This window comes from Sus scrofa, chromosome 3, assembly GCF_054392235.1.
Source record: "Sus scrofa isolate SSC_HxYL_T2T_F1_AM1 chromosome 3, Sscrofa_HxYL_maternal_Yorkshire_Landrace_v2.0, whole genome shotgun sequence".
NCBI lineage: Eukaryota > Metazoa > Chordata > Mammalia > Artiodactyla > Suidae > Sus > Sus scrofa.
In genome coordinates, this window is record NC_139385.1 from 108,215,560 (window position 1) to 108,238,338 (window position 22,779).

Here is a 22,779-nt window from a genome sequence, read left to right on the forward strand (position 1 = left end):
AGAAGAAACTCTTAACAAAGGATGGGGGAAAAAAGAAAAGAAAAAGAAACATAGAGAAATGACTGCATAGGTGTATTAGGTAGAGTTAGGTGGTATCACCATCAGGTTCAAGAGTGTAAAACGGCTAAAATAAAGTGAAAGTTCATTTCCATTCCTGGGCAATGGGCTGCTTTCTTTCAAGCAATGACTTATGGGCCCAGGATCCTCCTATTTTATGGTTCTATCATCCCCTAGAGGCCACGTTATTTACTGCATATTCCTGGTGGAAGAGAAAATGAGAAGACCCAGCCACTCTTTAAAAGCTAAGGCATTCCAGAAGTGACACACTTCACTTCTGCTCACATTCTATTGCCTTAGTCACATGGCTGCATCTAATTGCAAAGGACGCTGGAAAATTATAGTTCAGCTGTGGTCCTAGGAAGAAGAAAACAAGTATTTTGTTGAACAATCTCTACTACAATATGCATGGACTACCTTTATTTATTTATTTATTTGGCCACACCCTGCGGCATCCAGAACTTCCTGGACCAGGGATCAAACCCACACCACAGCAGCGACCCAAGCTGCTGCAGTGACAACACCAGACATTTAACTCACTGCACCATAAGGGAACTCCATGGGTTACCTTTAAAAAGATTAGAGGAGGAAAAAAGAAAAAAACAAAACTGGTAAAGGGTTACCTCAGGGAACTAGGGTAAAAAGAATCAGGGTGAGAATTTACACTTTGCCATAAATCTTTTGTATTATTTTAATTTTTTATAGTGTATATACAAAGACAGAAAAGGAAGAAACAAAGGGTGAATCCAGTTCATTCAACATTGATTAACAGGAGTTCCAAAATAGAGAACAGAGAAAATGAAAAATGAAGAAATGATCAAGGAACAATATAAAAGAACTTCTCAGACTGAAGGATAGGTCTTCAGATTAAAAGGGCTTGTCCATGCACAGAAAGATAAATTTTTTTGAGGTATGTGAAAGTTCCTGGGCCAGGGATGGAACCTACACCACAGCAGTGAGCTGAGCCTCAGCAGTGAAAACACCAGATCCTTAACCTGCTGAGCCACCAGGGAACTCCAAGAATCAATTTTTTAAAAGATATACAGAGAAATTTCAAAAACCAACTAATGAAAGAAACCCTAAAAGCTTCTTACAAAACAAATGACAGACGTTTCATTTGCCACGCTGGATGATAGAAGGCAGCACACAGGGCCTTCAAGTTCTAAAGTGTAATTCTTTTCTAACTAGAATTTATGCCCAATGAAATAAACAATAAAATGTGAAGGCAGATTCCTTCTCCAGATATACAAGAACTCAGAAAATTTCCCTCTCTTTCTTAGGAAGTTAATTGAAGATATATTTCGATAAAACAAGTAAGTACACCAAGAAAGCAAGCATATATCCAAAAACCAAGAGATTCAGCCCAGGCAAATAGCAAGAGGAACTCTTAGTTGCTAGCCATGTTGTGGCTTATGGAAAAGGCTAGGCAAGATCAGAACAGAAAGACAATGGGAGAAAAAAAAAAACTGATTAAAGAACCTATAATGATAGAGGACTTGACAAAAATTAATAGATACAGTACAGAAACAGTAGAAATGCTGTACAAGGAAAGAAATACAATGATAGAAAAGAAATTGTGCAAAGGGATGGGAAAAGAAAACTCTATAAAAGAAAAAATATATAATTACAGTATTTGGCTCTGCAGTGAATGTTTTTTATATAGTTAAAACAATATTCCTGTGAAATCAGATTGTTATGATCATTATACAACTACAGATGTGTTAAATTCATTTGAGTAATAAAAAATGGAAAAAAAAAACAATACATGTGCTAATTACTCATAAAACCAAAGACAGTGAGAGACATGTTATCTCGGGAATGTTGGAGGGTGGTCAACATAAACTGTCCAAAACTGATGAATCAAGAAATACTAGGATGAGGATATTTTCTAAGAAATATGGAAATAACTGCTAGAAAAAATACTTAGAAAAGCTAAAAAGGGTTGGCCTCTGAGAATCAGGACAGAGGTTGGGTAAGGAAGAAAAGGGACTATTGATCTTCATCATAAAGTCTTTAAAATATTTGATTTTAACTATGTGTACATGTTACTTTGATTTTAAAAAATGGAGCCTTTACTATATCCCAAACACAGTGTTAGGTGCAGAAAAGAAATTTAGAATAAATTTAAATAAAATCTGTTTCTTGTTCTCCAGTTGTTCACAGTCTATGAGGTAGGTGTTTTACTAGATTACAATTCAATGTGAAAAGTGTGCTCACAAAACAATTTACAAGATGGCATCTCTGCAGCACAGGAAAATAGAGAAAGAGAAGAGATGGGAACTGATAGGTGAGATGCTATTTGAGCTAAGAGTCTCAACCTGAGCATATGATTACTTGTCCTCACACCTGGGTTCAGTCCTGAGCTAATTCCATTAAAACCAAGACAACCAGTAGAAGAAATGCTATTCTTCTCGAAGAATCCATTAAAAAATATGTGTGATACTTTTATTATTACTACAGGTTGAGGATACAGAGCTAAGGTGAGAAGGGAAGAAAAGCTGAAACTGAATACACAATGATGGATGAATGGTATGTCACACTACATTGATTTGGAAAAAGGAGCTCACTTTACAATGAAAAACATAAAGCTGATAACCGAGCAAATTCACTGTTTTTATGTATCCCTTCATCAAAAAAGCAGCTCGCCTCTTAGGTCCCTCAGGTTGATCTGGACAGAGGTTCCGGGGCCCAGCCTGTCTTGTTTCCTTTCTGTTTCCCAAACCCCATTTTCCAGCCTTCCCCACAGATTCTAGGAATTGCCCAACATCCAATAAATTTTATTTCTACTCAAGTTAGTCAGCATCCAATTTCTATTATTTTGCAACCAAAAACTAGATACAGAATGGAAATGATGAAAAGTCAATCAGATGAAAGGATTCCTAAGTCTTTAAAACATTCTTACCCATTGTTGTTCTAAAAACTATAACTGTGCTTTAAGTTTCCTCCATTTTTGATTAGGGAGAAAAAAAGGATGCTTTAGAAACAAAGACAATGGTATTTCACCTGAGTAATTAAGGAGTCTATAAGCCTGCTCATAAATATTAAACTAGCAAACTTTAATTATAAAAAGCAAGATAATTTTTCATTTATCTCTAATATCCTGGATCTGTCTTGCAGCTGTTTTCATTTTGTATTATTAGTAGCAATGTCTTCTTTTAATTTTTTTCAGTAACACATTACTGAGAAAATTTGAAGATAATGCTTATTTATTAAAGGATAATGGCATTTACACATTTCTAGAAAGGAATTCTCAGCTGACAGAGCATCTTCAGATTATAACTTCAATTTTCACAGGTTTTTCTTTTTAATCTTTGAAAGAAAAGTCCATGGATGTTTTTATCAAACATGTAAATATATTCACAAGCAAAAGAATGAAACTAGACCCCTATCTTATACTAAAATTACTCCAAATGGATTAAAGATTTAAACATAAGACATGAAACCATAAAACTCCTAAAAGAAAATACAGGGGAAAAAAACTTCTTGACGTGAGTCTTGGCAATAACTTTTTGGATATGACGTCTAAAGCACAAGCAACAAAATCAAAAAATAACAAATAGGCTACATCAAACCAAAATGTTTCTATGCAGCAAAGGAAATGATCAACAAAATCAAAAGGCAACCTATAGAATGGGAGAAACTATCTGCAAATCACACATCTGATAAGGCAATAATAGCCAAAATAAATAAGGAACTCATACAACTCAACAGCAAAAATATAAATAATCCCCCTTAAAATGACCCAAAGACATTTTTCCAAAGAGGATATTCAAATGGATAACAGGTGAATGAAAAGGTGCTCAACATCACTCATCATTTGGGAAATGCCACTCAAAACCACAAGATGATATCGCTTCATACCGGTTAGGATGGCTGTCATCAAAAAGAAGAGAGATAACAAACGCTGGTGAGAATGCGGAGAAAGAGAAATCCTGGTGCACTGTTGATGGGAATATAAACTGGTGCAGCCACTATGGAGAAAAGTATGGAGGGGCTTCAAAAAATTTAAAAATAGAACTACAATATGATCCAGCATTCTACTTCCAGGAATATAACCAAAGGAAAGGAAAGCGCCATCCTAGAAGGGGTTTCTGTACCTCCATGTTCACTGCAGTATTATTTACAACATCCAAGACATGGAAACAACCTAAGTGTCCACCAGTGGATCAATGGATAAAGAATATGCGGTTTATACATACAATGCAAAACTATTTAGGAGTTCCCGCTGTGGCACGGTGGATTAAGAACCTGACTAGAGCGACTCCGGGTTCGATCCCTGGCCTGGAAACTTCCATGTGCCACAGGTTCAGGCATAAAAAAAACAAAAGGAAAGAAAAAAAAAACCCTACTCAGCCATAAGATATAAGGAAATACTGCCATTTGCAACAACATGGATAGACCTTGAGGGTATTATGCTAAGTAAAATAAGTCAGAGATAAATACTGTATGATTTCACTTATGTGTGGAATCTAAAAAAAAGCAAACTCAGTAACAGATCAGATTTGTAATTGGCAGAGGTAGAGGTTAGGGGATAGGAAAAACTGTGTTAAATTGGTCAAAAGGCACTCATTTCCAGTTATAAGATAAATTCTTGGGATGAAATACACATGATAACTATATAGCTAACAATACTGTTTTGCATATTTGAAAGTTGCTAAGAGAATAAATCTTAGTTCTCATCACAAGGTAAAAAAAATTCTTGTAACAATGTGAGGTGATGGAAGTTATTTAAATATACTGTGGTGGAGTTCCCATCGTGGCGCAGTGGTTAACGAATCCGACTAGGAACCATGAAGTTGCGGGTTCGGTCCCTGCCCTTGCTCATTGGGTTAACGATCCGGCGTTGCCGTGAGCTGTGGTGTAGGTTGCAGACGCGGCTCGGATGGCTCGGATCCCGCGTTGCTGTGGCTCTGGTGTAGGCTGGTGGCTACAGCTCCGATTCAACCCCTGGCCTGGGAACCTCCATATGCCGCGGGAGCAGCCCAAGAAATAGCAACAACAACAACAACAACAAAAGACAAAAATAAATAAATAAATAAATAAATAAATATACTGTGGTAATCATTTCCCAATATATACACATGTTGTATTATGCATTTCCCAATATAAACATATGTTGTATTATAAACTCATACAACATTATGTGTCCATTATATCTCAGTAATACTGGAAAAGAACATATGAAAGAGGTTAAGAGTGAAAAAACATAAAATGTCCTCACACTGCTAAAATTTTTTAAATTTTTAAATAAGGAAAAAGTCTTTTCTTCAAAACTTTCAAGAAAACTGCTTAAAAGAACTATGGGAATGGGAAGATAATGTAAATGGTTCTGAGGAAACATTAGCTGTATAACTTAATGGTTTGTGTGTTATCTTCTATGGTTTTATTTATTTGCTATTCAATATCATTTTTTTTTTTTACCGAATCTTCTCCCACAAACTGAATATTAAGAATCACTTCTAGGAATTTAATTCTAACCACTACTATCCCACAAATGTTCAAAGGAAATACATAGCAGATACAGGCAGCAGCCAACAATCAAGTTTCCTTGTGAATAAAGAGTTAGCACTTTCTCTGTGACCCTCTTGTCCACTGGGACAGATAATAGCAAAAGGCTCTGAAAGTGATTAACAAAGATAACGAGGTGACAGTTAATTCCTTAGACAATTAAAAAAACAACAAAAAAACTTTACCCCAGGGGAAAAACCAGATAAGCTTCTACCAGCAGAATGAGGATAAGAAACAGATGATACACTGTCCTGAATAATAAACCTGGGCACACTCCAACAAACTAATATTTTAAAAAATATAATTAAAGGCTTTTAGCTCTAAATTCTCCATACTACTTTCAAGGGACTGCTAATAATGCAAGTAATATCTCAGATGCACCTCATTGTACCCCAGGTTTTGTATAGCCTTTCTCTTTAACATATGTATTCCTTCTCTCACAACTAGGGAAAAATGTATTGGTTGGGTCCCAAATATGTGTTGTTGCTTTCATGAAACAGAGAAGAAAAAAAAAAAATCATGAATGCAGCAACAAAAAATTAATTAGAAAACAGCCTGAGGAGTTCCCGTCACTGCGCAGTGGTTAACGAATCCGACTAGGAACCATGAGGTTGCGGGTTCGATCCCTGCCCTTGCTCAGTAGGTTAACGTTGCCTTGAGCTGTGGTGTAGGTTGCAGACGTGGCTCGGATCCCTCGTTGCTGTGGCTCTGGCGTAGGCTGGTGGCTACAGCTCCGATTGGACCCCTAACCTGGGAACCTCCATATGCCGCGGGAGCGGCCCAAAGAAATAGCAAAAAGACAAAAAAAAAAAAAAAAGAAAAGAAAAGAAAGAAAACAGCCTGAGATTTGACTTAGGTAACTTATGCAGAAATATGCAAATTATACACAGATGAACATGTCATCTTTTTATTTCATATACCTGGCTGTGATCTTTGGAAATTTTAAAAATAGAAGCCAGAGATTTAAGCTATATCCTATCATTACTAAATTCATGTTAGATTTTTATAATTAATACATCTTTATATATAATTACCTAAAATAATTGTGTAATTTTCTCCCCCGAGTATTCATCTAAGCTTGGATGATCAGTGATGTTGTACAAGTATTTTACAGATGGCAAAAAGCTCTAAATACTAAAAAGAGGGAATGATGGCACTACATCATCTATTGTGTCTGATAATTGTGACACTCTTTGTACTTTTAAAAAATGACTACCACTAACCATGGAAGAAAAAAAATTTAAAGCTATTTCCTGGACCTCATCAAATGTATACAACCATTTATAGATTTATGATAAAACTACAATAGAACCTGAAACTTATTCACAAAATACTGAGATTTTTCAGCATCAGTAAAATACAGGAAAATAAGTTCTAATTAAATTGTCTCATAGACTAATGAGGCTGATGAATGGAATGATTTGTTGATTTTGAATAGGTCCTTGCTACAAAGGATTCCACAGTGGATAAATTTTTACCACTTGCTACCTGTTTAGAAATACCCATGTTGGCTTGGTTTGATTCTGTGATACACATACTATTTTACATATCCACACATTCCTCCTTTTACGGTACATTTTATATTAATTTTACAAATCTCATAAAACACAGCTCTGTCCTCTAAGGCACGAGAAAAGCAACTAGCTGCCTGGTCCTTTTATTATGCTGTACACGAACAGATATCTAAAAGTCTGACTCTTGCCTCCTCTTTTCCCCTCAAGGATCACATCACTTATTACTACTGTTGCTATGAGCCTGTCTTGCTGAGGGAAACTGGGGGAACCTTTAGTCCAAATTTGGACAATGGATTCCATACAGAGCAATAAGGGTTGTTGGATGCATTAGGCACTATAGACACATTGCTTAGGGCCTATGTGCTTCCCCCAAAGACTTATGAAAATATCTGAAATCTTAAAAAAAAAAAAAAAAAGGGGTTCCCAACGTAGCTCATTGGTAGCAAAACCGACTAGTATCCATGAGGATGTGGGTTCGAGCCCTAGCCTCTCTCAGTGGGTTAAGGATCTGGCATTGCTAAGCTGTGGTGTAGGTCACAGACATAGCTCAGATCTGGCGTTGCTGTGGCTGTGGTGTAGGCTGGCAGCTGTAGCTCCAATTCAACCCCTAGCCTGGGAACTTTCAAATGCCATGGTGCAGCCCTAAAAAGACAAAAAAAGAAAAAGTGCCAACATATAAAACAGAAACTCTAGGATCAAAATGAGCAAAGTTCAAATAAATGTCTACAAAACATAGGTAGAAAATTTCAATTTAAAGTGATATTAATGTGGGACATGGGTGCACTTTAATGAGGTTGAGAGTTTACCTCCAAAAACAAGCGTTCCTAAGGCCTACAAACATCTCACCTGGCTGAGATAAGGTGGACTTTTAAACTAGATCTACAAAAAGGTTAGGAGTTGATACAGAGGAAGTTAGATATGACATAAAACCAGATCATTGTTTATAAAAAAATAGCTTATCTGTCTTCAACTCATTGCTCACTATAGTGGACACCTTCATATCTATGGATACTCAGCATCTTTGAATGTCCTTTTAAGATCTGGAAATATTTCCAAGCTGTGAATTCCTTCTCTAGAGTAAAAACCAGAAGTAACTTTCCCATCTTCCCCTGATGGTAATAGAGCAGCCCAATCAAACACTCTAGCACATGACTTCAGTTTACCAGTGAGCAGTTTCCTAGAGGCAGTGTCCCATGGGATTCAACCTAGTCTATGGATTTAGGGTCAAGTAGTGGCATCAATGATGCTTTCCCTGAAGCAGTTATCTCATGTGATTTGGGCCTTGCACTTGATGTATCTGCCCCAAGTCCAACCTTCTGGCTCACCTAGGATTCCATGAGTTTCTTAATACTTTAATAAACTACCTTTTAGTTAAACCAACTACCATGGATTCTGTTGTTTGCAACTAGGAACCCGATTCACATAGAAAGACTCGCTTTCCTAGCTCCTGGTCAACCTCCATGCGGCAAACACACACTAGTAGCAATCTTGCAGCACGTGGTAGGTATCAATTGTACAAGACATGGTAAAATAGAAACACTCAGTATACATTCCAATTTCTTTCTAGAATGACTTCTGGTATTACAGAAACAGGAAAACTACTTTCCCAGATTCTACTATAGATAAGGTTCAGGATGTGAAATAGGTTTCATCACTTAGATTCACTTACATGACATGTGAAATGTGCCTGGCTGTTGCTACTGGAAGCACAGTGACAGACATGTTGAATTCTTCTGCAAAAGCATTCCAGTGTTCAGTCTTAACTTCATGGGTGAAAGAGGAAGTTACATCGGCAGCTTTCTGATCCCGAGATTGCAGGTATACATTTTTGAACTCAACAGTTCAAGTGGCAATTTCCTGATTTCCCATCTTAAAGATTGAGGAAGGGGGCTATGAGTGAAGGAATGAAGGGAGACTCTAGAAACTGATAATGACAAGGAACTGTCATCCTCTAATCCTCCAGAAAGGATGTATGTATCTTGATTTTAGCCCAATATGATGTTTCAGACTTCTGACCTATATAGATAATAGTATGATAAAGTTATGTTGTTTTAAGATACTAAGTTTGCAGTAATTTGTTAGGATGGAAATAAAAATTTAATACAAGTACATCTTTTGAAGTACTATTTAAAATATCAGAAAGTCAAGTAAAATCTAACTGTCCATCAATGGGGAGTCTAATAAACTAAGGGACAGTTCACAGTGTGAACTATGCAGCCATTAAAAAGATGAACTAGAAGTCTGATGGCTTGATATGGTGAGATGTTTAATATTTACTGTTAAGTTAGAGAAAGAAGAAGAGTGAGTACAGAATAATATATACACAGCATGATTCAACATATGTTTTTTAAATTATGTTTATGTATGCATTAAAAAGTCTAGAAGGAAATCCATTAAACATTAACAAATGCTATCAAATGCTATCTCTACAGGATAGAATTTCAAGAGGACTTTCACATTTTTATATTGTTGGATTTTTTTTCAATGAGAATGTATTAAATAGAGAAGCAATAAATATATTTCCATTTTTAAACAAGTAAATAAATGCAATCAATTTTACCTATGTATTAATATTTCTATAATCATTATGGAGTTTAAATATAAACCATTGAATACACTATTTCTAAATCTTACCCAGATGTGGTAATATCTTCACTCTGAAGGAGGTGATTCAATATTCTCTCTGAATTGCTTGGGCCATTCAAACTATGTTATTTAAATCCAGTTTTTGTTCAGATGATTTCTTACTAAAGCAAAAAGTGCTGTACTAATATGCTCGTAGTATGTTGAGCTACAGTAATAACCAGTTAAAATTAAAATTAAATTTAAATAGTTTAAAATTAAATAGTTGATCAGTTAAAATTGAACATTTGTAAGTAGTTTTACATTTCAGAGGATGAGCTAAATTTAAAATGAGTTCAAACATAGCAGCATTTGGTCAACTGCTTTAGCCAATGGGATCCTGAGGCCAATTCAGATAGGACGAAAACTTAAGTACTGAGGGGCCATCCTCAAATCTTTATGCCCAATCAGATTTTAGAAACAGACCTCAAAGATAATTTGCAAAGAATCTAAAGTACTGAGAGCTTTTACATGAAACCACACTCTTATTTATATTTACGCATTTACTTACGTATAAAGATCCGTTTAAACTTTACTATTTTAGGGTTAAAAATGAATGATAAGGGAAAGAAGGGAGGAAGAAACAGCTAACATTATTAGATACTATGCTAATTATTTTCAGAAATTATCTATTTTTGTCAATATACTTTGATGTATAAACATTGGATTTTGTATTTACATTACAATAAAATATATGTACATAGTTTACTATTATTAAATATATCAGTCTCATGGAAGTGACTTGTTTAGGACTTAAATCATGTTATTTTATAATTATACTGTTATTTATTTTGAAGGAGGGATCCAGCCAACATTTTGTATAGTAATATAGCAGAAAAGAAGACATATAATTAAGAATTTATGTTACATAAGTTAAAAGCAATAATTTACTTAAATGTAATAACTCTAGCTGCCATGTCAGGTGTAATGATTACAAAAGTCCCAAAAGTAAACATAACCTCATTTTAAATTTGTTACCTGGTATTACGCTAAACATATGCAAATCAAGAGAATAATATATCTGCTGAAAAGCATATATCGTAGAACAGTAGTAAAATTACACTCTTAAAAATTATATACATCTTTTAAATTAACTATAAAACAAAAATTAATACAATTTGTTTGATTTGGCCAAATTATTTGGATCTTATACAGGGAGAAAGCTTTTTTCTAATAATTTGCCCTACTCATATTTAATATATTTAAAATATATTTACTGGAAGTTCCCATTGTGGCTCAGCAGTAATGAACCCAACAAGTATCCATGAGGACTCAGGTTCAATCCCTGGCCTTGCTCAGTGGGTTAAGGATCCGCCATTGCTGTGAGCTGTGGTATAGGTTGCAGACGCGACTCAGATCTGGCGTTGCTGTGCCTGTGGTGTAGTCTGGCACCTACAGCCTATAGCTATTGCAGCTCTGATTCAACCCCTGACCTGGGAACTTCCATATGCCATGGGTGCAGCACTAAAAAAAGCCAAAAAATTATATATATATATATGTATATATATATATATTTACTGATTACAATAAACTGATTCCTAGCAAGAAACATCTAGAAACTAAAATGTAAAAAAAGTGAATTAAAATATGATTTTTAAAAATGAAATATTTAGGAATTAGTTTAACAAGGTATGTCCAAGACCTGTAAAATAAAACCACAAAACTTTACTGAGAGAAATTAAGTAATACTTACATAAAGAGGAAGTCATATCATATTCATGGATTGTATGACTTAATATCATTAAGGTATCAACTCTCCCCAAATTTATCTACAGATTTAGGGAAAATCTCAATCAAAATTTTACTAGACTTAAAAGAAGTTGGTAAGTTGATTCTAATATTTTTACAGAAATGGAAGAATCCAAGATAGCTGAAACAACTTTGAAAAACAAATACAAGGTTTAGACTTACTTTATTACGAGACTTACTATGAAGTTACAGGAATCACGACAATGTGACAATGGCATAAAAGGCAGATCAATAAAACAGAATAGAAAGTCTAGAAATAGATCTATACATATATAGTCAATTGCTTTCCAAAAAGAATACAATAGTAAATTAATGGAGAAAATATAGTCTTGTCAATAAATGGTGCCAGAACAACTGAATATCCACAAGTAACAACAACAGCAAAAGGGAGCCTGGACTTTGACTTGAGGTCATAAGAAAATATTAACTCAAAATGGACCATAATCAAAAATATAAAAGCCAAAACTATAAATCTTCTATTAAAAATTTTCTATGAGTACAGTATAAGCAAAGATTTCTTAGGACACAAAAAGTAGGAAGTGTAAAAAAATAAGTTAATAAATTGGACTTTACCAAAATTAAAAACTTGCTCTTTGGAAAATACCACTAAGAAAATGGAAAGGCTAACAACCAGCTGGGAGAAAATGCTCTCAATACATATCTAATAGAGGACTTGTATTCAGAATACATAATGAACTCCTACAACTAATTAATAACTAATTTTATTTTTATTTATTTATTTTTTCTAGGGCCACACCTGCTGCCTATGGAGGTTCCTAGGCCAGCCTACGCCACAGCCACAGCAATGCCAGATCCTTAACCCACTGAGCGAGGTCAGAGATTGAACGCACAACCTCATGGTCCCTAGTCGGATTCGTTTCCATTGAGCCACGATGGAAACTCCAACAAACTAATTTTAAAGTGGGCAAAAAATCTGACACAATTTCACAAATGAAAATATGTAAATGGCCAGTAAGCATAAGCAACATCACAGTCATAAACAAATGGAACTCTCATACATTGCTGAAGGCAATGTAAAATTGTAAATACAACTACTGTGTAAAACTATTTAGTAACATCTTCCAAAATTAAACATATATAACTCAGCAATTCCAACCCTAGGCATTTGCCCCAGAGAAATGAAAACAAATGCCCACACAAAAATTTCATATATGAATGTTCACAGATGTGTTACTCAAAATTGCCAAAAAATGGAAACAACCCAAATAACCATCAACAGATGAATGGATAGAACCCAAATTGGGGGTATATTCATACAGTACTACTCAGCAGTAAAAAAGTAAACAGATATACACAAAAACATGGATGGATCTCAAAAACATTACACTAAGTGAAAGAAGCTAAAGGGAAAAAATAGAGTATATATGATACATTTATATGAAACACTAGAAGGGTCTAATCTAATCTATAGTGACAGAAAATAGATTAATGATTGCCTGGAAGGAAAACTGAGGATTGAGTAGAAAAGGGGGAAAGGGATCTTTTTGAGCTGATGGAAATGTTCTATATCTAGCTTTTGATAATTACATGAGTATATAAAAATTTCAAGGAGTTTCTGTTGTGGCTCAGTGGTAACAAGCCCAACTAGTATTCATGAGGACATGAGATCCAGCACTGCCATGAGCTGTGGTGTAGGTTGCAGATGTGGCTCAGATCCTGTGTAGCTATGGCTGTGGTGTAGGCTGGCACCTAGAGCTCTGATTCGACCCCTAGCCTGGGAACTTCCATATGCCATGAGTTTGGCCCTAAAAAGACCAAAAAAAAAAAAAAAAAAAAAATTCCAAAACATCAAAATGTCTCTCAAAATAGGTACATTATATTGATGTAAATTATATCTCAATAAAGTTGCTCTTTTAAAAAATTAAATGAAGAAAGAGCAAACTAAGTCATATATTACTTTTGAAAAATTCAATGATCTGTAATTTAATTGTTCTGTTAAGATACTGAATTATCTCTTTCTCTAAACACAGGGCTAACTCAAAAGATATCCATTAATATCTAATTATGTAGATATGCACCTATTATTTTTTCTTTAAATAATAAATGCAATGAATTCAACTATACTTCATAAATTGATATTATTTGGTAAAGCATTCAGTTAACTGAAATAATTATTCAATATCTTGCAAGGATTTTGAATAATACTAGTTCACATTTAGATTGACACGAGAAGAATCAAACCTACAACCATTTACTAAACTATTATGTGCAGCTTAGCCAACATTAGTAGCAATTTCCCTTTAAAAACAATATTTGAATTTAAAACATAACACGGTATTATGAATCACAGCATGATTCAGTGTGTAGGGGTTAGAAATGAAGTACTGAATGTAAGTATGAGGGGATGCAAAATACTTTGAAAAGGAATACTATGATTTCTAGCATACTTCCCACCCAGGGATTTCAATTTCCATTCTATGGCAGCCACTTGAAGAAATGTGGAATCATTGTTTTCACAAAATTGAAGACTTTAAACGTATAATTCCTTCTCTAAACTGTGATTTCATTATAGATTTCACATACACATATGTATATATGTATATATACATATATACACACGCACAAACGGATCACTCTGTTTACATTAGAAATTCACACAAGTAATGCCAAGTGACCAATTTAAAAGGCAGAAAAAGGCTCAAAGAAAGTACAACCATTAATTTATCCAAATGATAAATTTAATTTGTATCACTGTCACCATAGTCTAGAGTGAGTGGACGTAATCAATTAATATAAGACTGGCAAGAATGACTTGTAACTACACACTGTTATAAAAAATTCAGTGTCTCTTCTGGCTAAATCAGGATGGTGGCTCCATGGATGTTTCTCATATTCTTTGAGTACCTGAAACAGTTCATAATTTATACATGTTGAAATTAGAAGTAAACGGAGAAAACAAATAGCTAAATTCATATAAAAGAAGCATCAAATGGGGAATATTAGAATGGAAAAGAAAAAACAGCAACCATTGTATGTAAATTCCCTCATCTTCAGCATCTCCATACTTCTAGTCGTACAGAATATAATTTAAATAAATAGTCCAAAATAATCTGTGGCAAAACTATGTTTTCCATTATCTTGATTATTCATTCATTCAACAAATATTTGCTTCTCCACTGTATGTATAGACAATACAGTACAGGCTGCAGGGAACATATGGAATAAATACATAGACTCTTTGCAGGTTAGCTTTGCTTCATTCAATTGGTTGGACTATAATGCTCAAGTCAATCAGTTCTATCTCCTTGTAGTTACTTTTACATCCTATCTTTTCTCAGCTACATACCTTTACTCTCAGAGTCTTGGCAGAAGAATTACAGAGAATTCAGTACAAATCTATACTCTGCTGAAGAAAACAATTTTAAAAGTATGTTCATATAAAGTCTTAATGGCTGTGTATCCAAAGCCAAAGTTTCTTAAATGATAATGGTTATGCTTTGGGCAGCAAATCAAAAATGAAAGCAAGGTTAAAAGAGTCAGTTAAAACTGAAGAGGTTAGATTGCCATTGGGGGAATAAAAAATTAAAAGATTACCTTGAATGATGACAAGTTAAAAAGACAATGGCAACTAGCAGCAACCATATAAAAACAGTTTGATAAATGGAATTTTTTCCTTCCAGTTTTATTGAGATACAGTTGACCTACACTACTGTGTAAGTTTAAGGTGTCAGTATAATCATCTGACTTACATACATCATGAAGTTATTATCACATAACTTCATAAAAAAAACTTTGTCCCTGTGATGACAACTATCAGGATTTACTCACTTAACAACTTTCGGCAGGGGGGGGATGTGCTTGGGCTGTGGGATGGAAATCCTGTGAAATCAGATTGTTATGATCATTATACAACTACAGATGTGATAAATTCATTTGAGTAATAAAAAAAAAAAACAAAAAACAACTTTCATCTAGGAGTTCCCGTCATGGCTCAGTGGTTAACGAATCCGACTAGGAACCATAAGGGTGCGGGTTCCATCCCTGGCCTCGCTCAGTGGGTTAAGGATCCGGCGTTGCCATGGGCTGTGGTGTAGGTCACAGCCGCGACTCGGATCCCGTGTTGCTGTGGCTCTGGCGTAGGCCCGCAGCTACAGCTCCAATTCGACCCCTAGCCTGAGAACCTCCATATGCTGCGGGAGTGGCCCAAGAAATGGCAAAAACAAACAAACAAAAAAAACAAGCAAAAAAAACCTTTTATCTATAACATACAGCAGTGTTAATAATATTAATTATATTTATCATGTTGTACATTATATCCCTAGTACTTATTTATCTTTTAACTGGGAGTTTTTTTCCCTCTTGACTGCCTTCAGGCAATTCCTCTTTGCCCCACCTCCCTAAATGAAATATATTTAAAAAGAATTCGGGGAGTTCCCGTCGTGGCACAGTGGTTAACGAATCTGACTAGGAACCATAAGGTTGCAGGTTCAATCCCTGGCCTCGCTCAGTGGGTTAAGGCATTGCCGTGGGCTGTGGTGTAGGTCACAGATGCAGCTCGGATCCTGCATTGCTGTGGCTATGGTGTAGGCCAGCGGCTACAGCTCCAATGTGACCCCTAGCCTGGGAAACTCCATATGCCATGGGTGTGTCCCTAAAAAGACAAAACAAAACAAAACAAAAAAAAAAAACTTGGGGAAAGGTTCTTCCAATAGTGGATACAATATATAATAGTAAGGTGGCTATATTACATTGCCCAAGGCTATATTCATTTGCATACTCAATATACCAATTAAGATAATACCAGAAAAAATTATCTACTACTTAGAATTTTTTTTGTCCATACCTACATATACATATTAAAGTCCCCAGACCAGGGATCAAACCCATGCCACGGCAGTGACCCAAGCCACTGCAGGGACAACTGGATCCTTAACCCACTGTGCCACAAGAGAACTCCCATGAAGGCATTATTTTTATGTTTATTTTTAGAATTTTTTTTTTAATTTGGCCCTCATTTAAATAAGGGCTAAATGAGCAACTCATGAGCAAATCCAACTACTAATGACCCTAAAAATCTCATTAGGAAACTAGTAGATTATATAATCCAAATGCATTAATTTAATAATTAAGATGAGGAAACTAAAGTCTAGAGAGAGAGAATTCTATGCTCAAGGTCAAATCAACTCAAAAATTCATTATGTCTAATATAATACGAATAAAAATTATATTTCCTTGGATTATAAGTCTTCAGAAAGTTTTTTTTTTGTATGTTTATCTTTTCTAGGGATCTTCAGAAAGTTTGAAAACCAAATGCGTTATATCTGTAGAATACTATAATTTTTTTTTACCTATGTAAGCCCACTGCCTTACCTAGTACTTGGTGTACATATTAAAAATAAATGAATGAATGAACTCTGTTAGCCAGAATATTAAATTAATCATGGCAGAGTTCCGGCCATGGCTTAGTGGGTTAAGAACCCAACTAGTATCCATGAGGATGCGGGTATGATTCCTGGGCTTGCTCAGTGAGTTAAGGATCCAGTATTGTCATTAGCTGTGGTATAGGTCGCAGATGCAGCTCAGATCTGGCACTGCTGTAGCTGTGGCGTAGGCCAGCAGATGCACAGCATATTCTCTAAGAGTTTCAGACTTTTGAGCCCTAGCCTGGGAACTTCCATATGCCATGGATGCAATCCCTAAAAAGGCAAAAAATAATTAATTACTTACTTAATCATGGCTATATCTACCCTAATCCAGGTGGATGTCCAAAAGTATTATGCACAAAGTACTGTCTACAAAGACTGTAAATTATATTTGCTCAAACACAATTACCATTTTATAAAACAAAACAATCTATTTCCTACTTTTAGAAGCTGTGACAAGTAGGAACTAATGAGTAAGACAATAAAGACCACTTCTGAGAACTTAATACTCAAGGTGGGTATTCAAAAAACTAGGTCTCCCTTGTTACAGTATATAACTCCATTAGGAAAATAGCCAGAATTTTTTAATACTTTAGAACTATCAATTTCTTTTTAAAATTATTACACATAATGATACATTTCACACAAAAATGGTAATTGCTTCATTTTCTGGAGGTGAGCTAAAATTTACTAATCCTTAAACACAGCTATTGTCTTTAACCTCTTAAAATTCTTTTAATATCTGAGTATACTTCTACCCCATTAGTAACAGTGAATTACTCTTTGCTTCAGCGATACTCTACTTGTTCATGAAGTTATTTCTCCATATTACCATACTAGATTTTTCACATACTAAAGAACAGGTAACTGAAATGTTGCTTTAAATAAATCAGAGTTATATTCCATTTAGACGAAATGACAGCTTTGAAAGCCTCCTTGAACTGACTTGGAACTTTGACTTGGAACTTTCAGGGTTGATCATAGCTTTCAATTTTAAGAGGATCCTCAAGGTTTTATGGTGGCTTGAAAGTATGCTCATATACCAAGCAAAGAGGCTTATAAAATATACTAATATCTAACTGCTATCCACTTATTCATGGAATTGAAAACATTTCCATTTATAGATTTACTTAGCTAAATACTTAAGTTTGTCAGTTTATACCTATTATTGCTGGATTACCAGTTTCTTATACTCTGCTTCTTTGATGGTACATGAGAAAATGCAGAAACATATTCCCTAAGAGTTTCAGACTTTCTACAAAAATTGGTATAAAAAAACAAAACCATATTTTTTAAAGTATTAAAATGTGTACACAATTTTCTCTTCTTCTCTGTGCTTCCAGAGTCGTTCTCTCATGTGCCTCCAGAGTCGTTCTCTCATGTGCCTCTTTCAGTTGTTAATCCAATGACTGAATAAGTGAACTAACCTAGTCCTTTCATATATACCCATCATATTGATTCTATGAAATCTGATAACAAATTTTAAAAGTCCAAGTGATTTTGGCAGTGGATCATTTAATTAAAATCTCTATAGTCTATTGGTATACCAGAAGTAAAGCGTTTTATATTACTGTCTTCAATCATAATATATAATCTTGGACTTTTACACTACCAACAAATCTTCCATTGTACTTTTAATATTTAGCCATCCAAATCTGCCATTCTAATAGTTGCTGACCTTGTTATAAAATCATTTTAAGGAGCTCCTGTCGTGGCGCAGTGGTTAATGAATCCGACTAGGAACCGTGAGGTGGCGGGTTCGGTCCCTGGCCTTGCTCAGTGGGTTAAGGATCGGCATTGCCGTGAGCTGTGGTGTAGGCTGCAGACTCGGCTCGGATCTCACATTGCTGTGGCTATGGCACAGGCCGGCGGCTGCAGCTCCTATTGGACCCCTGGCCTGGGAACTTCCATATGCCACATATGCAGCCCTAAATAAAAAAGAAAAAAGAAATAATAAATAAAGTCACCTTCTAACTTAAATTAGTCAAGCAGCCTTGGGCAACTCAATTAACCCTTCTGAGATTCAGTTTCTTCATCTGTGGATATAAACAAGTGGGAAATAATTCATATGTTGCAGGGCTCTAATGAAAACTAGATAATGTTCTCAACGTTTCTGGTCAATGTTTGGCCAAAACAAAACAAAACTAAACCTCTCTGTAAACCAGAGATTTTCTACTGTCACTGCCATTATCTTAGAGTCCAAAGGTAAAGGTCTCTTATAAAGAGTGAAGAAGATACTTTACTGTTGTCCTCTGCCTCCAAGCCATCCCAGACCTCAGTTGAATTTCTCGATTTACCAGTCTATGGGGAAAGGTAGTAGGTACTACCTCCTACTACAGTTAAGCCATATGTCTCTGAAGACCCAACTTCTCATAAAGCACAGCAAGAGATAATGAATGAATAGCATTTTGAGGTATAGAAGAACTGATTTAAGAAAAAGTACTTTTCTTAAAATGTGGCCACTATCACTATCCTTCCATCCAAGTCCTCCCAATCTTTTCAAATTAAGGTGTGAAACATTTTACGTACTGTAAAGTATATCCAAATGTTTGTTAATCAGGTAATATTTAATGCAGAAGGTATAGGTTGAGCTCTAATTTAAAAGGACTGAGAGGACTTGGATGGACAGACTGAAGGAAAGAGAGCATCTTAGATAAGTTGAGTAAAGAAAATGACAACCAGCCACATTTGGATATGAAAATACTTTGCATAGATTCAAAGTCTGCTTTGAAAACTGTGAATGGAGTAGAAATTCTGAAAAAAACTCTCCTGGCTTCAAACTAAGCACAAGGTAAACGGCAAGTTAAAGTCTGTAGTACACTGAAGATAACGATAGCAGCAAACTGTAAACCCAGCTCAATCATGGGATAGATTGACCGAACCCCTAACCCTAAGGGCCTAATAAAAAAGAGAGGCATGCCCACTTCTGGGCATGAATATTATTACCTCAGGTCCCTGCTGTCCTTTTACAATGTTTGGTATTCAATTATAAGGTACAACTGACTGAAAAATTAAAGGGAAAAAAAACATTCTCAGGAGAAAAAATAATCAAGAAAATAATGAACATTTTTAAGGGGAATGTCAGCAGCAAGAAAACTACTTTCAAAAAGAGTGAAACAGAAATGCTAGAAATGAAGCACATGATATTAGAGATTTTTAAAACATCCTCAAGGAGTTTATCAACAGGCTGGTGGACACACACATGAGAGGAAATGACAGTGAGTTTGATTATAGATAGGTAAATAGAAATTACCCAAACTAAAACACAAAGACGAAAATAAAATCTTGAAGGTAGTCAAGGGAATATTACAAAAGAACAAAGATAAAAATTACAGCAAACTTTTCATCAAAAAGGTGCAAAGCTTGAAAACAAGAGAGAAACACCTTTAAAGTTCTGAAAGAAAAAAAATCCAACCTAGAGTTCTGCATTCAGTGTAGTCTTTTAAAATAAATGCAAGAGACTTCTGCTTTTGGCTGAGATAGAACAGTAGGAACTGAATGTACACTCCTTCCTTAAACTACCAAGAAACCAGATGACAAAATATGAGGTAATTTTTTTTCAGACATTAGACAACAGGCAGTATAAGACTGTGACTCCTCAGAGAAAAGGAACAAACTAAGAAATACTTACAATTGCACCAATTTACAACCCAGAGAAGTTTCTAGGCCATAGCACTGGGAGGGGGGATCCAAACAGAGTCCAACAATCTTATTGAGTTGAAGAGACAGAGATTAATTTTCAGGAGAGGAAAGCAGGTAGAATTTGTGGAATAAAAGTAAAAGAGAGAAGGGAGCTGCACAGAAAAAAAGCTCTAGAAATCTGCAGAGTAGTCTCATGAAGTTCTCTCTTTGACTGAGAAGTGCTTTGAGTGTGCATGAAGGAAAATGCCTAAAATAGAAGGTAGGAAAAAACCCAGAAAAGAAAGTGCAGAACAATTACCAAACTTAAACTGGGCTGGAAATAGTTCATTTCCCCACCAACCAGAGTGAAAATACTTTATACTTCATGGGACACTGAGCAGAATCCTCAGAAAAATATCACCTCAGAAATGGGGCTAAATTAGCCCTAGAATGAAAGGCTGCTCTGAATCTCATCCTAACAGAGCTTAAAAGCAAGCCTCAAGAGGATCCAACTGATTCTAATTAACTACATGCCAGAACAAAGCCCAATGCAATTTAAAGAAATACAACAAAATCTGGCAAACAGCATAAACCTCACAGTATCTGGCATCTCATAAAAAATCATTAAGCATGCAAAGAAGCAGAAAAATATGACTCACTACCAGGAAGTAAAAAAAAAAAAAAAAATCAATCAATCAATCAATCAATAGAAGCTAAACCAGAAATGACAGAGAAGAGGGAATTATCAGGCAGTTAATGTAAATGTGTAAACAGTTAGTTTAAATATGCTCCATATGTTCAAGAAAGTAGAGGAAAACATGAGCATGATGAGAAGAGAGCTAGTGGGAATAGACATTTCCTAAATGGAAGTCCAGCAAAGAAAAATACAGTATTTGAAATGAAAAATATTCTGGATGGGATTAACTGAAACTAGAGAAGAAAACTAGGGAAGAAAAAATCAGTGACCTTGAAAGCATGGTCAACAGAATACCCAAAATGAAGTACAAACAGAAAAAAGACTTGGGAAAAAAAAAAGACATCAGTGACAATATCAAAGCATTCTAACACACATCTAATTAGAGCACTGAAAGAAGGAGGAAGAAAAATATTTGAAGATATAAAGGCAGAAAATTTTGCAATACTGATGAAAACTATAAAACCACAAATTTGTAGCTCAACAAATTTGTAGCTCAACAAATCCAAGCAGAAAAAAACCAAAGGAAATCATACTAAAGAAAATCATATTCAAATTGTTGAAAAACAGCGATAAAAAGAAAATCTTAAAAGCTGACAATCAAGGGGAAAAAATAACTATCCTAACATCAGACAAAACAGGCTTTAGAACATGGATTTTGGAGTAATAGACATTCCCACGAAAAAAATTCAATGGTGAATTCTATCAAATATTTAAGGAAAAAAAATAACACTAATTCAAAACAAACTCCAGGAAATAATTTCCAACTCATGAGACCAGTATTATGCTGATGCTAAAACCAAGTCAAAAGACATTGCACAGAAAGAAAACCACAGACCAATATCCCTCAGGAATATAGATGTAAAACTCCTTAACAAAATATTAGCAAATCAAATGCAGAGATACATAAATGTTAATCAAGAGAATCACATGAGGTTTATCCCAGAAATGCAAGTGACTTGGCCAAGACTTCTCCACCAAGAAGTGGCAGAATGGCTTGCAGTCAGATGTTTTAGCTTCAAACCTGTTTTTGCCCCTTCTTCTGTTGTTTCCAGTGTACCAATTGCTTTATTTACCTTAAAGTTAATACCATATAATCTTGCATTTAAATATAGTATTATGTCATTCTCTTATTATTTAGGTGCCCTTGAATATTATTCATGACATCATTCCCAGAAGTCTTTGTTGATTCCACCTCCCACTTCCAAAAGGTATCTGCCTTCTTCTAGGCTTTGCAAACAAAATGCATCTTTTATCAAATTTATTATAATGCATTGTCCACAGACCCTTTTAGAACAAAGTCCCTTAAAGTAAAGATCTTGACCTTATCATCCTTGTATCCACCCCATACTGCATATTGTATAAAGCTATTGTATAAACAATATATTAATTATACATACAAAACATAATACATAGTACATTGTAGAAACAATGTATCAGTTATACACATTTAGAGCAGAGACTGTCTTAAAATTTTTTTCTGCATAATACACAGCCAGGGACTTATTCATTAAGAAAGAATTTATTATACATCTACCATATCCTTAATAGTGATTTGCTAGAAAAGAGGAAATAGCAGATAAAGCAGAAAATGTAATGGATAGTAAGGAAAGTGGCCTCTATCTCAATC

At 35.0% G+C, this 22,779-nt stretch overlaps 1 protein-coding gene and 2 long non-coding RNA genes across 17 annotated transcripts in view; 1 reads left to right on the forward strand and 2 right to left on the reverse strand.

Annotated features, from left to right (window-relative positions):
• LOC146404833 (uncharacterized) overlaps positions 1-22,779 on the forward strand; it is a 1,439,763-nt gene that overhangs the window by 1,263,772 nt on the left and 153,212 nt on the right. The window lies entirely within an intron of this gene.
• CAMKMT (calmodulin-lysine N-methyltransferase) overlaps positions 1-22,779 on the reverse strand; it is a 406,172-nt gene that overhangs the window by 337,235 nt on the left and 46,158 nt on the right. The gene's annotated exons all lie outside the window — the stretch shown is intronic.
• On the reverse strand, positions 11,595-18,762 carry LOC146404842 (uncharacterized). The gene is made up of 2 exons (XR_014842037.1): positions 18,513-18,762; positions 11,595-14,315 (listed from the first exon to the last, which is right to left on the reverse strand). It is a non-coding gene; the product is annotated as an uncharacterized LOC146404842 (long non-coding RNA).